Below are 9,705 nucleotides of genomic sequence, written 5' to 3'. Positions count from 1 at the left end.
GGGGAGGGCTGTGCAGTGGGACTGAGGGAGGGGGCAGGGGGCAGGGCACAGACACGCACAGCGTCTACCGCGGGAGGACAGGAGAGGGACGGTGTCCCCTCGCCCAGGAGAGAGGCCTCGGAGGACCCAGCCCTGCCCGCGCCTGCGTCTCAGCCTCCAGCCTCCAGGACGGGGGACCCCGTTTATTTAAGTCGCGCCCCGTCTGCGGTCGCTGCTTGCAGCAGCCTCAGCCGACCGTTACGCCACCCGCTCACGGTCACATCACCTGTATGGTGAGCTGCTTGGAAGCACGGCCAGCAGGTAAGGGCCGCAGCGGGTGAACCCCGGGGCCAGGAGGCAGGCCGTCCGCCATCCACCCCGCGGCCCTCGGGCCCCTGCCTGTGCGGTGGGTGTCCAGGCACCTCCACCTCCCCACCTGCACCCGCCCCCTGCAAAGGCCGGGAGGGCAAAGCGCAGCCCTTCAACGCCCCCCTGATTACCTGCCGAAGGTTTACGTGACCCTGACGTTTATTCTCAAGTAGCTTCTCCCTTCCCCATGGAAACTTTTAATGGGGAAAAAAATTAAGTTTCTAACTATAGAAATCAGGTAAAAGGGGAAATAAAACATGCGAGCTCGTTGCTGATCAGTAAAAAGTTCAAAAATAGATAAATATCATACATCACATCAAAGATTTACAATTAATTACCATTTTTATACCATTGAAGTTGTCAACGATTTTGATTACTATTCTCAATTATAGACTTTGCAGACCCCCCTTCCCCAAAGTACAAGTGACATTTCTAATTGCTGATCTAAGAATCTGCTTCCCGAAATAGATCGAGGAGACAAAAATAAGTGCGATGCGTGATGAAGCTTCAGGACACAGTGTTGAGCAAACTGTCGTGGAGGTGGCCGCGGGGACCTGTCCGGCCGGCGGCCTCGGACCCCGCAGGGAAGAGCCCCCAAGCCCAGCCCTGCCCCCCGTGCCGGAGAAGGGCTCTGCGTTGCCCGCTCCCCTGTCGTTTCTACAGGTCTAACTCCAGACCCACGACCGGGGCAGGGGCCTCAGCAGAGGCAGGCGGCGTGAGAAGGGAGGTCACCTGGATCTGACGGCGCCCGTGTTCCCACGGCAGAGAGAGCCCAGGTGACAACACTCGGAGCTGGCCTCCGAGCGCCGGGGCGCTGCCCTCTGGTTCCGCTCGCAGCTGCAAGCCCTCCCCCCGCCTTCTTCCCCTTGGCACGCCTGTCCTGTGACTTCTCTCTGCTGCGGACCCCCGGATGGCTGTTTCGGGCACAGTCGCCGCCTTGAGCCACGGACCCACCGCATCCCACTCCGCCAGCCACCTGCCCCCAAACCACTGCCCAGACGCCCCAGGCACACGCGGCACACCGCCCCCCTCCCTCCGCACACCCTCTGCCCCGTCTCTCGGTCCCTGAGCGGCTCCTGGTTCTGCACCCCAGAGCGCACCGGGCCCGCCCCTCACCCGCTCTCACCCACTGCCCTGGGTTATGCCTCCGCCGTGCCTCTCCGAGGTGCGTTCTCCGGCTCGTCCCCATTGCACAGGGGCCGTGGAGTCAGAGCTTCTGGCCCCTTCTACAGAGAAGCCACATGAAGCTCGAGGACACGCTGTGGGACACAGCCAGTGAGTGGCAGAGCCAGGACCCAAGCTCGCCCCCCGCCGCCGCCTCTGTGTCTGTCCCCATGGCGAGGACACACTTAGGTAGGTAGCCCGGACCACACAGGGAGGTCAGGGCAGCCTTGGAAGGGCGGTGAGGACCAGGCTGTAGGGCCACGTGTCCTGGGAGGGATGATGCGGAGGTCGGACCTTCCTCCTGTCGGCCGCTGCAGGAGAGGGTCCCACTTGGGGGTAAAGTGGCCGTGGCTGGGCCAGCTCGGGTCTGCCCCTGGCTGTCCCTGGCCATCTTGGGTGAGTGACCAAATCTCTGAATGCCAGCCTTTAACTCCCATGAACAGGGCCTTTGAGGCAGGTCCAACTCAGCCCCACAGCCAGCCACTAAATCCACGCATTTGTCTGGTTCTGTTCCTCGCCGTGGTCGGCCAGCCCTTCCCGAGGACCCAGCAGGTGCCCAAATTGCCCGCGTCAAGGGGGCGTCTGACTTGTCAGCCCTCAGATAGTGGCAGCACGGTTGGATTATTCAGGTGGAGCAAGTCCCTGATGACGTCTGCAAGCAACCCAGGAATGTGCCCAAAGGCGCCGTCCAGTCCCCTTGTGGGCAGACAGAGGGGAGGGGCTCCCGTGACCTGGGGGCTATGGCATGAGGGGCCCTTGGCACATACCGCCTCACTCATCCCCGCAGCCGCCCTGCACCATCCCAGCTCAGGTGACATGTGGCCTCGGGGGGTTAATCGAGTCCTTGCGGCAGGCGTGTGCGGCACACAGTGCATCTGGTACGGAGCCCGGCGTGGCGGGAACCTTTGGCGGAGATCTCTGGCCACGACGGTCCCCCGTCCTGATGTCTGGTCAGCGGCGCAGCCCTGACGGGTCTGGGCAGAGCGTGATGAGGGGCTGAGGCTGCAGGCGCCTCCAGGGGGCCGTGCCCAGCCACATGCCCAGCCACGTGCGCTCCCCGGGCACATCGGTCCTGGCCTCCACGGGCGTGCATGTTGCTCAGGCTACGTTCACGTGCCACGGGGCACCTGATAGGTGGTTAAACATTATTTGGGGCGTGTCTGTGAGGTGATCCTGGATGAGCTGGGCGTGTGGCTGGGGACGCTGAGGAAAGCCGGTCACCCTTCCCGTGTGCCACCCACTCAACGCCAGAGTAGAACAAAAAGTGGAGAAAGGGAAAGTGTGCTGTCTCTTCCTGACGGGGGGGCCGGGACATCGGTCTTCTCCTGGGTCCCCAGCGGGCACACCTGGGACGTTTCAGCCTCCATAGCCGCACGAGCCGATTGCTGTAATAAGCCTCCTGTCTACACACCCTGCTGCCTCTGTTTCTCCGGAGAGCTGAAGACCTGCCGTGCGCCAGGGCGACCCGGCGGGCACTGGGTTCCATTAAAGGACACAGCCCCTCTGTCTGTGGGACACAGTGGGACACGGTCACTCGCTCTGCCCCTCGAGGCTGGGTGGCGGGCTCCCAGAGAGCCAGAGTCCCCACGGCCGTCGATGGCAGTCACAGAGCTGCACCCTCTCCCGGGACTCAGAAGGGGAGGCTACGTCCCGAGGCCGACGAGGGGACAGCATCCGATTTTCATCACTCCGCCTGGGTCAGCTATTTCATTAAAAACTAGAGTTCCTGCTTAATCATTTGTGTGGCTCTGACTCATATCTGATGAGAGATTTTCATGATCACCCATAAATTTGAGTGCTTATTTAAGAAAAAAAATCGGTGGTGGAAATTTATGATCAATCGTGTAAATTTTTAGAACCGGCGTTGAACTGCCAGAGGCGTATGAAGTCTCCCGGCCTGGGAGGGACGCGGAGGAGCAGAACCCCTTCTGAGAGCCACCGTGTCACTGGCCACTGGCCTCACTAGTGGTCGTGGCGGGGAACACAGCCCCCGTCCCCGGTGCCACGGGGAGATGCGTGGCGGGGAGCAGCGAGGAGGCCCCGGGTCTCGCCCAGCCTCCCATGAGAGTGCTCAGACTGTCGTCCTCTAAGGGGGCTTGGACCACGAAGGGGCAGCGTCTATATGTTGAGGATACCGTGGACCAGCGTGCCGTGGGCGGGCAGCACCATGGTGAGTGTTGGGAAAGAAAGGTTTCCAGGAGGGTCCCCCCGACATTGGTGTCCTGGAAGGAACCGCCGCCTGGGGGGTTGGGCACGGGTCCCTTGGGTGCCCCCCCCCCCCTGCAGAAGGACCCTCTGCTCTGGCTCAGCAGCCCCATCCCGGCCCGGGGACCCCCTGCCTGGGCGGGGATAGCGTGTGCCCTCTCAGAGCACAGCCCCGGCGTGGCCTCCGACTCACCCAGGGCCCCAGAGTCCCTTCCTACGGGAGCACGACTGTTCTGTTTTTGGGGGGGGGGGCGTGTCCGCTGGCTTCTGTGTGACTTTGTTCCCACTTCCGTCCGCCCTGATCCTCAGCGTCTCTCGTGGTTCTGAATCAGGACGACCAACTTGTCTCAGCTCGTCCTGGACTTGGCTTGTTTGAAAACAGAAGGTCCCAGATCTTGGGAACTCAGTCCCCAGCCAAGCAGAGCGACCGACCACCCACTTCTGCACGCGGGAGAGAGAGGGGAGGGGCTGGTGCTGCACAGACGTCCTGGCTGCAGACGGAAGACACGGGCTGCCGTCCTTAGGGGGCAGTTTTCACGTGGACTCGGGGGAGGGGCAAGGAACTCAGAGTCACAACACGCACGCTGGTCCACACAGAGGAAGTGCCCAGCGCAAGGCAGAGCACCGGAGAAGCTTGGGTCAAACCCCACCTCGGTGACAGCCACCAAACCCGCACCCCGCGGCCCCCCAAACCCACAGCCACGGAGGGGGGGCCCTGGGCTCCATGGTCCTGCTGCTTGTGCGCCACGCGCCCGGGGCTGAGTGGCCGTCCTGACACACGGTGAGGGTGTGCCCCAGAAGCCGGGTCCAGGTCTTGGCGGTACAACATCATCCGTCGCCCAGGGGTGCAGGAACACTCTACCCCCCAAAACGACCACGGGAAAAGTCACGCAGTCTTGTTATTCATGGGCTAAGGCCGCGCTCCCAGAATGTTCCTCATTTTGACTTAAATGTATCTTCTGCCCACTCGAAGCAAATGCAATTTTCCTTTTTATGACTATTGGTTATTTACATGGAAAAAATGTAAATAGATCTGAGCTACCAACAGCCACTGCTTTCACAGCCTGGTACCAGACAGACCACGGGTGTCCTGTCCACGGATGACAGAGCCAGGAAGAGGCCTGGGCGGACTCCCCTTCCCTGTCCAGGCAGGCGGCTTCTTGAGCATGGCCACCGGGCCCTGCCCTCCCCTCCCCCTCCCTTCCTCCCCTTCTCTCCTCNCTATCCACTCCTCTTCCCTCCCCTCCTCTCCCCCCTCCCCCTTCCTCTTCTCCCCTTCCCCTCTTCCCTCCCTCTGTGGTCACTTGTTTCCCCTCCTAATGTCCTGTCCGTCAGGTGTTCCTCTGAGTTCTGGGGAAATAGGCAAAACCAACAGTCGCTGCACCAAGAGGTCACACGGTCACTGATAACCTGTCCAGTGTGATGAGTCCATCCGTCCCTCCCTGCACAGCGCCCCATTCTATGCCGAGCACCAGTCCAGGAGCAGGGGCGCGGTAGGGAGAGTGCACATCGCCTCAGCCCCACCCAGACAACCCTGGCGGGAGCAGAGGGCTGCCCTTTCCTGAGGTGCTCCTGGGGAGCAGAGCACACCCCACCCGGCGTAGTCCGACCCCCCAGAACACACCCCACCCGGGGTCGTCCGACCCCCACTCAGGGCCCAGCAGCCAGCACAGAGGAAGGAGGGACAAAGACACGGACTGAGCCCCCTCCTCCCTTTCAGGCCACGTGAGGAGCTGCACTGAGCCCCTGACTCACCCTTGAACGGGGTGGTCCTGGGGGTGAACTGCTGGCTCCGTCGGTGGAACAGGAGACTCTTGATTTCAGGTTTGTGTGCGGCCCCCAGGCTGGTGTAGAGGCCCCCCAGGCCGGGTGCAGAGATTACTTTAGAAATAAGTAAATGATATAAAGTGGGGTGGTCATTGCACTTGCCGTGGTTGTTGTGGTAATTCAGAAGTAGAGATGTGTCTACACTGCCAAACACAGAGCTCAGGGCTCAGGACTCGGGCCCCCGGCTGTGTCCGGGTTTGGGAGGACGGAGGGGAGGGTGGCAGGAGCCGCCCCGGCCGTGTCCTGGGGCTTTGCCCTCTCCCCGCGGGACCCGAAAGCTGCCTGTGCGCCGTCCACACGGCCTTCGAGCCCGGGAAACTGAGAGAAGCATATGGCTGGCTCACTTGTGCCATCGTGATTTGCGTTCCCGCCGTCACTGGTTATTTATGATCTGGTGTTGATCTAACACAACAATCACTCATCTCAATAAAAGCATCATCGGGGAACGTCACAGAGCTCAGGAGCCGAGCCAGGGTCTGCGACCTCCCTGCTCTCCGCTCTGTTCCCTGCTGTGCCCGTGCCCCGCACCTGCTCGGTGAGGGCTGCAGGGGAAGACCTCGGGGGGGCCCTTCCCTCCAGGGGGCCCGGGGTCGGCCAGCGCGGTCTGGAGGGACACGTCCGTGCAGACACGCGAGACCGTCGGGAGGGGTGGCCGCTGAAGGTGGTGAAGACCCCATCACCCCCGGGCACCCCAGGCCAGAAGGGCTGCTGCTTGCCCTCAGGGCACTGGGGACCCAGGTCAGGAGCAGCAGCGGGTGGGAATCTGCCGTCAGCGAAGGGCCTCGGTGAGGCCACCAGCTTTCTGCAGGGAGTCCGACCATGCCGTGGGGTCAGCGCCGGCCGCCCCAGCGGGCTGAGGGAGGAGGCACGGGGGGAGGAGCTGAGCAGGAAGGGGGCTCGGGGCCGCCGCGGGGGGGCCGCCGCGGGACTAAGCATGGTGTGTGTCCCTGAGTGTCCGGTGCAAACTAAGCAGGTAAATCAGAGGAGACAGCACAGGGGACAGAGGGACGGGGGGACGCCGCAGCTGACTCCGTCACACGCTCATGCGTATGTTCCCTGGAGCCCCTGGTGATGCGTTAGCCTGACGACTCCTGTGACCGTCAGTCAGACAGTGGGGGACCAGAGTCCCGGTAAATTGTATCTATTTTACTCAAAAGCCAGTTTTGGAAGAACGCATGATGAATTCACGTGTCTCCCTCAACCGTGCTGATGAAGCCACCGTGGCCGCGGCGCTGGGAGGTGTGGGACAGAAGGCATCAGCTCTGAGGCCTTGACGGCACACGTGTTCTTCTCCAGGCCTTAAACTCGGGGAGATCAAGCGATCTGTCGTTAACGCAAAGGAAGAAAGACGGGAATGGGCTTTTTTTCCTCATTATAAACACAGGAAACCCAGGACAGTGCCAGCCTTCTGCGCACAAAGGGAAGGCTCCGTCTGGTCAGGAAGGTTCTCTGCGCTTCCGCCAGGACGGGGAAGGCTAAGCTCCGGGATTGGGAACAGTGCACGCAGAGAGCGTTGAGGAAGCCCCGTGGCCGAAGCTCCGTGGCCGTGGCTGAAGCTCCGTGGCTGTGGCCAAGTTCGGGTAAAAGGTGCGTCCATGAAAGTGCGGGGCAGCCAGGAGGCTGGAAGGATGGAGCAAGGGCAGGCGCTGGCCGTCTGCTGGCCATACGTGACCCCAGGTGCACGTTTTTGGCCCCAAAGCAGCTCTGAGAAGGACACCACTCAGCGCAGGAAGCTGGGGTCTCACCGCGGAGCCATGCGGCCGCCCCTGACCGTCCTCCGGGACCAGCCCCCCAGCCCCTCTCTGTCCTCTCGGCCCGAAGGCGGTCCTCCAAGCGCTTGAGCAGTCATCGTGCGTGGCCGGAGCACGCGGGGGATCCGGCGGCCCGGAAGTCACCGCCTTCAGGGGCTGAGTTGAGTCTCAGAAACCCCTGTGCCGAGTCCCCGCCCCCAGGCCCACAGCAGGGGCGGGGGGCTGCACATGGGGAGGGGTCGTTACAGAGGTGCCCAGGGTACACTGAGGTCCCGAGGGTGGGCCCGGGCCGGCCTTCTCGTCAGGGGACCTTAGGGCGAGAGGCGCACACAGGGCCGGCCGTCACCCCATTCCTGTCCCCAAGTCCCACAGGGGGTTGAACTGAACCATTCCCTTTCTGTTCTATATTCTTTGAGTCTTTTATTTTATTTTTGGGTTAAATTAGATGAGAAGAACGCTTCCTCTGTGTAACAGTCACTTCTAAGAAAAGGCAAATTAAATTATTCCTGTGGGGCTGTGTCTTCTTTCACGGAAGAAGAAATAAAATTTGTCCAGAGCGTTTCCTCCCCGGGACCAGCCCTCCCTGCCGAGGGCGACGGGCTCCCGTTCATGCAGTGCAGCGGCCTCGGGGCGGCCCGCGTGCACGCACGTGTGCGCTTGTGTGAGCGTGTGCGTGTGTGAGGGGCTCTGTCACTTGGGGAAGGATGGGGAGGGGCCTGATGTCTGCGGGAAACCAAAACGCAGAGAGAAAACCCAAGGGCACAAGCTTTGTGTTTCCTGTTTGGCCGAAGAACAGAAAACTTCCATGTGTTTCCTTGGTAGAGTTGGTAGACTCTAACGCATTTGTATAAATATCAGTTTTTTAAGTTTATTTATTTATCTTGAGGGAGAGACTCAGAGAATCTGAGCGGGGGAGGGGCAGAGAGACACAGAATCCGAAGCAAGCTCCAGGCTCTGACTGAGCCACCCAGGTGCCCCTATAATAGGGTGACAAATACATATTTGTCACCCTATATTTGTAACATATTTGAAAACTAAACAGAAAGGCTCATCTTCATCCACAGAAAACTGACAGCTCTTATCACTGAAGAAAAGAATTTTCTTCTCATCAGGGTGATTTACAAATAGTATCTGGTCCCCTAAAGAATTAAAAGAAAAAACAATTTTCAGTTAACTCCAAATTACCTCCCTCCACCAAAAGATGTTTTTGTTTTTTTTTTAAAAGGACTATTTCTTTCTTTCTTTCTTCATTTTGAGAGACAGAGAGAGCCGTTGAGGAGCAAAGAAAGAAGGAGAGAGAATCCCAAGCAGGTTCAAGGCTGTCAGCAGAGAGCCCGGTGTGGGGCTCGAACCCAGGAAGTGCGAGATCATGACCTGAGCCGAAATCCAGCGTCGGATGTTTAACCCACTGAGCCGCCCCGGCGCCCCTGACATGGCTTTCACAGATAGAGCGAGCATGCAGATGCCCACATGCAAATACCCAGATGCATGAAGGTCTGGGCCCCAGGACCCCCCAGGATCACGGCGGGCTCGCTGCCCGGCAGGTGCCTTGGCCAGGGGCTCCGGGGAAGAACCGCCTACGGTGCCGGGCCCCGTCCCCCCAGAGGCCCGGGCCCTGCAGTGTGAGGTGCTGGTGCAGAGAGCGTCTGCTCGCACCTCTCCTTCCCGGGAGGAGGGAGACCAGGGCGTCTTCCGGCCGGTGGCTCTGGGCAGGGCCCTTCAGGCTGCGAGGGACAGATGGGGACTCAGACCAGCTCAAGTGAGGGGCGAGGGGGTTTGCGGAGGACAGTGTGGGGGCGCACCTGTCGGGTTCTCTTCCCCAAAATCCCTTTCCCGGGAAGCACTCTTNGGGGGGGGGGGGCCGAGCCCAGCCGGGGCCAGGCTGGGTGTCACAGGGGTCTGTGTCCCACTCCCATTCCTGGGGTCAAACCTCCCCGGGCTCGGGCCCCCACCCCGCACCCTGAATTCCACGCTCTGGTCCACACGACTTCCTGACTCCTGGNCCATCGGTCACGCCCCGCCATCAGCTCCCCCGTCTCAGGTAAGACCTTCCGTCTGCGCACCTCGGATCCCCCCTCCCCCCGTGAAAGCCGGGAAGGGTGTCCGGAGGAGGCGCTCAGAGCCTCCGTGTGCTGGGCCCCGGAGGGTGTGTCTCCTCATCACGAGGGTGTTATTTTTGTTAAGTACATCTGCAAAACACATCTGTTAATTTTCTGTATTTGTTTATCCACAGTAAAAATCTGGATTAGTAACTGTTTCACACTGCAGCTCACAGACGAGCATGGAAAAGACAACACGGCAGAAACACTCAGAGACGGGAGCCCCGGCTTAGCAGGCAGGGCGCCGGCGAGGAGGGGCGGGGGGAGGCGGGCACGGGAGGCAGGGGCCTCACCCCTGGGGCGGGGCCAGC

The sequence above is a fragment of the Crocuta crocuta genome, unplaced genomic scaffold (genome assembly GCF_008692635.1).
Source record: "Crocuta crocuta isolate KB4526 unplaced genomic scaffold, BGI_CrCroc_1.0 scaffold143, whole genome shotgun sequence".
Lineage (NCBI taxonomy): Eukaryota > Metazoa > Chordata > Mammalia > Carnivora > Hyaenidae > Crocuta > Crocuta crocuta.
Note: the sequence above shows the minus strand (reverse complement) of the source record.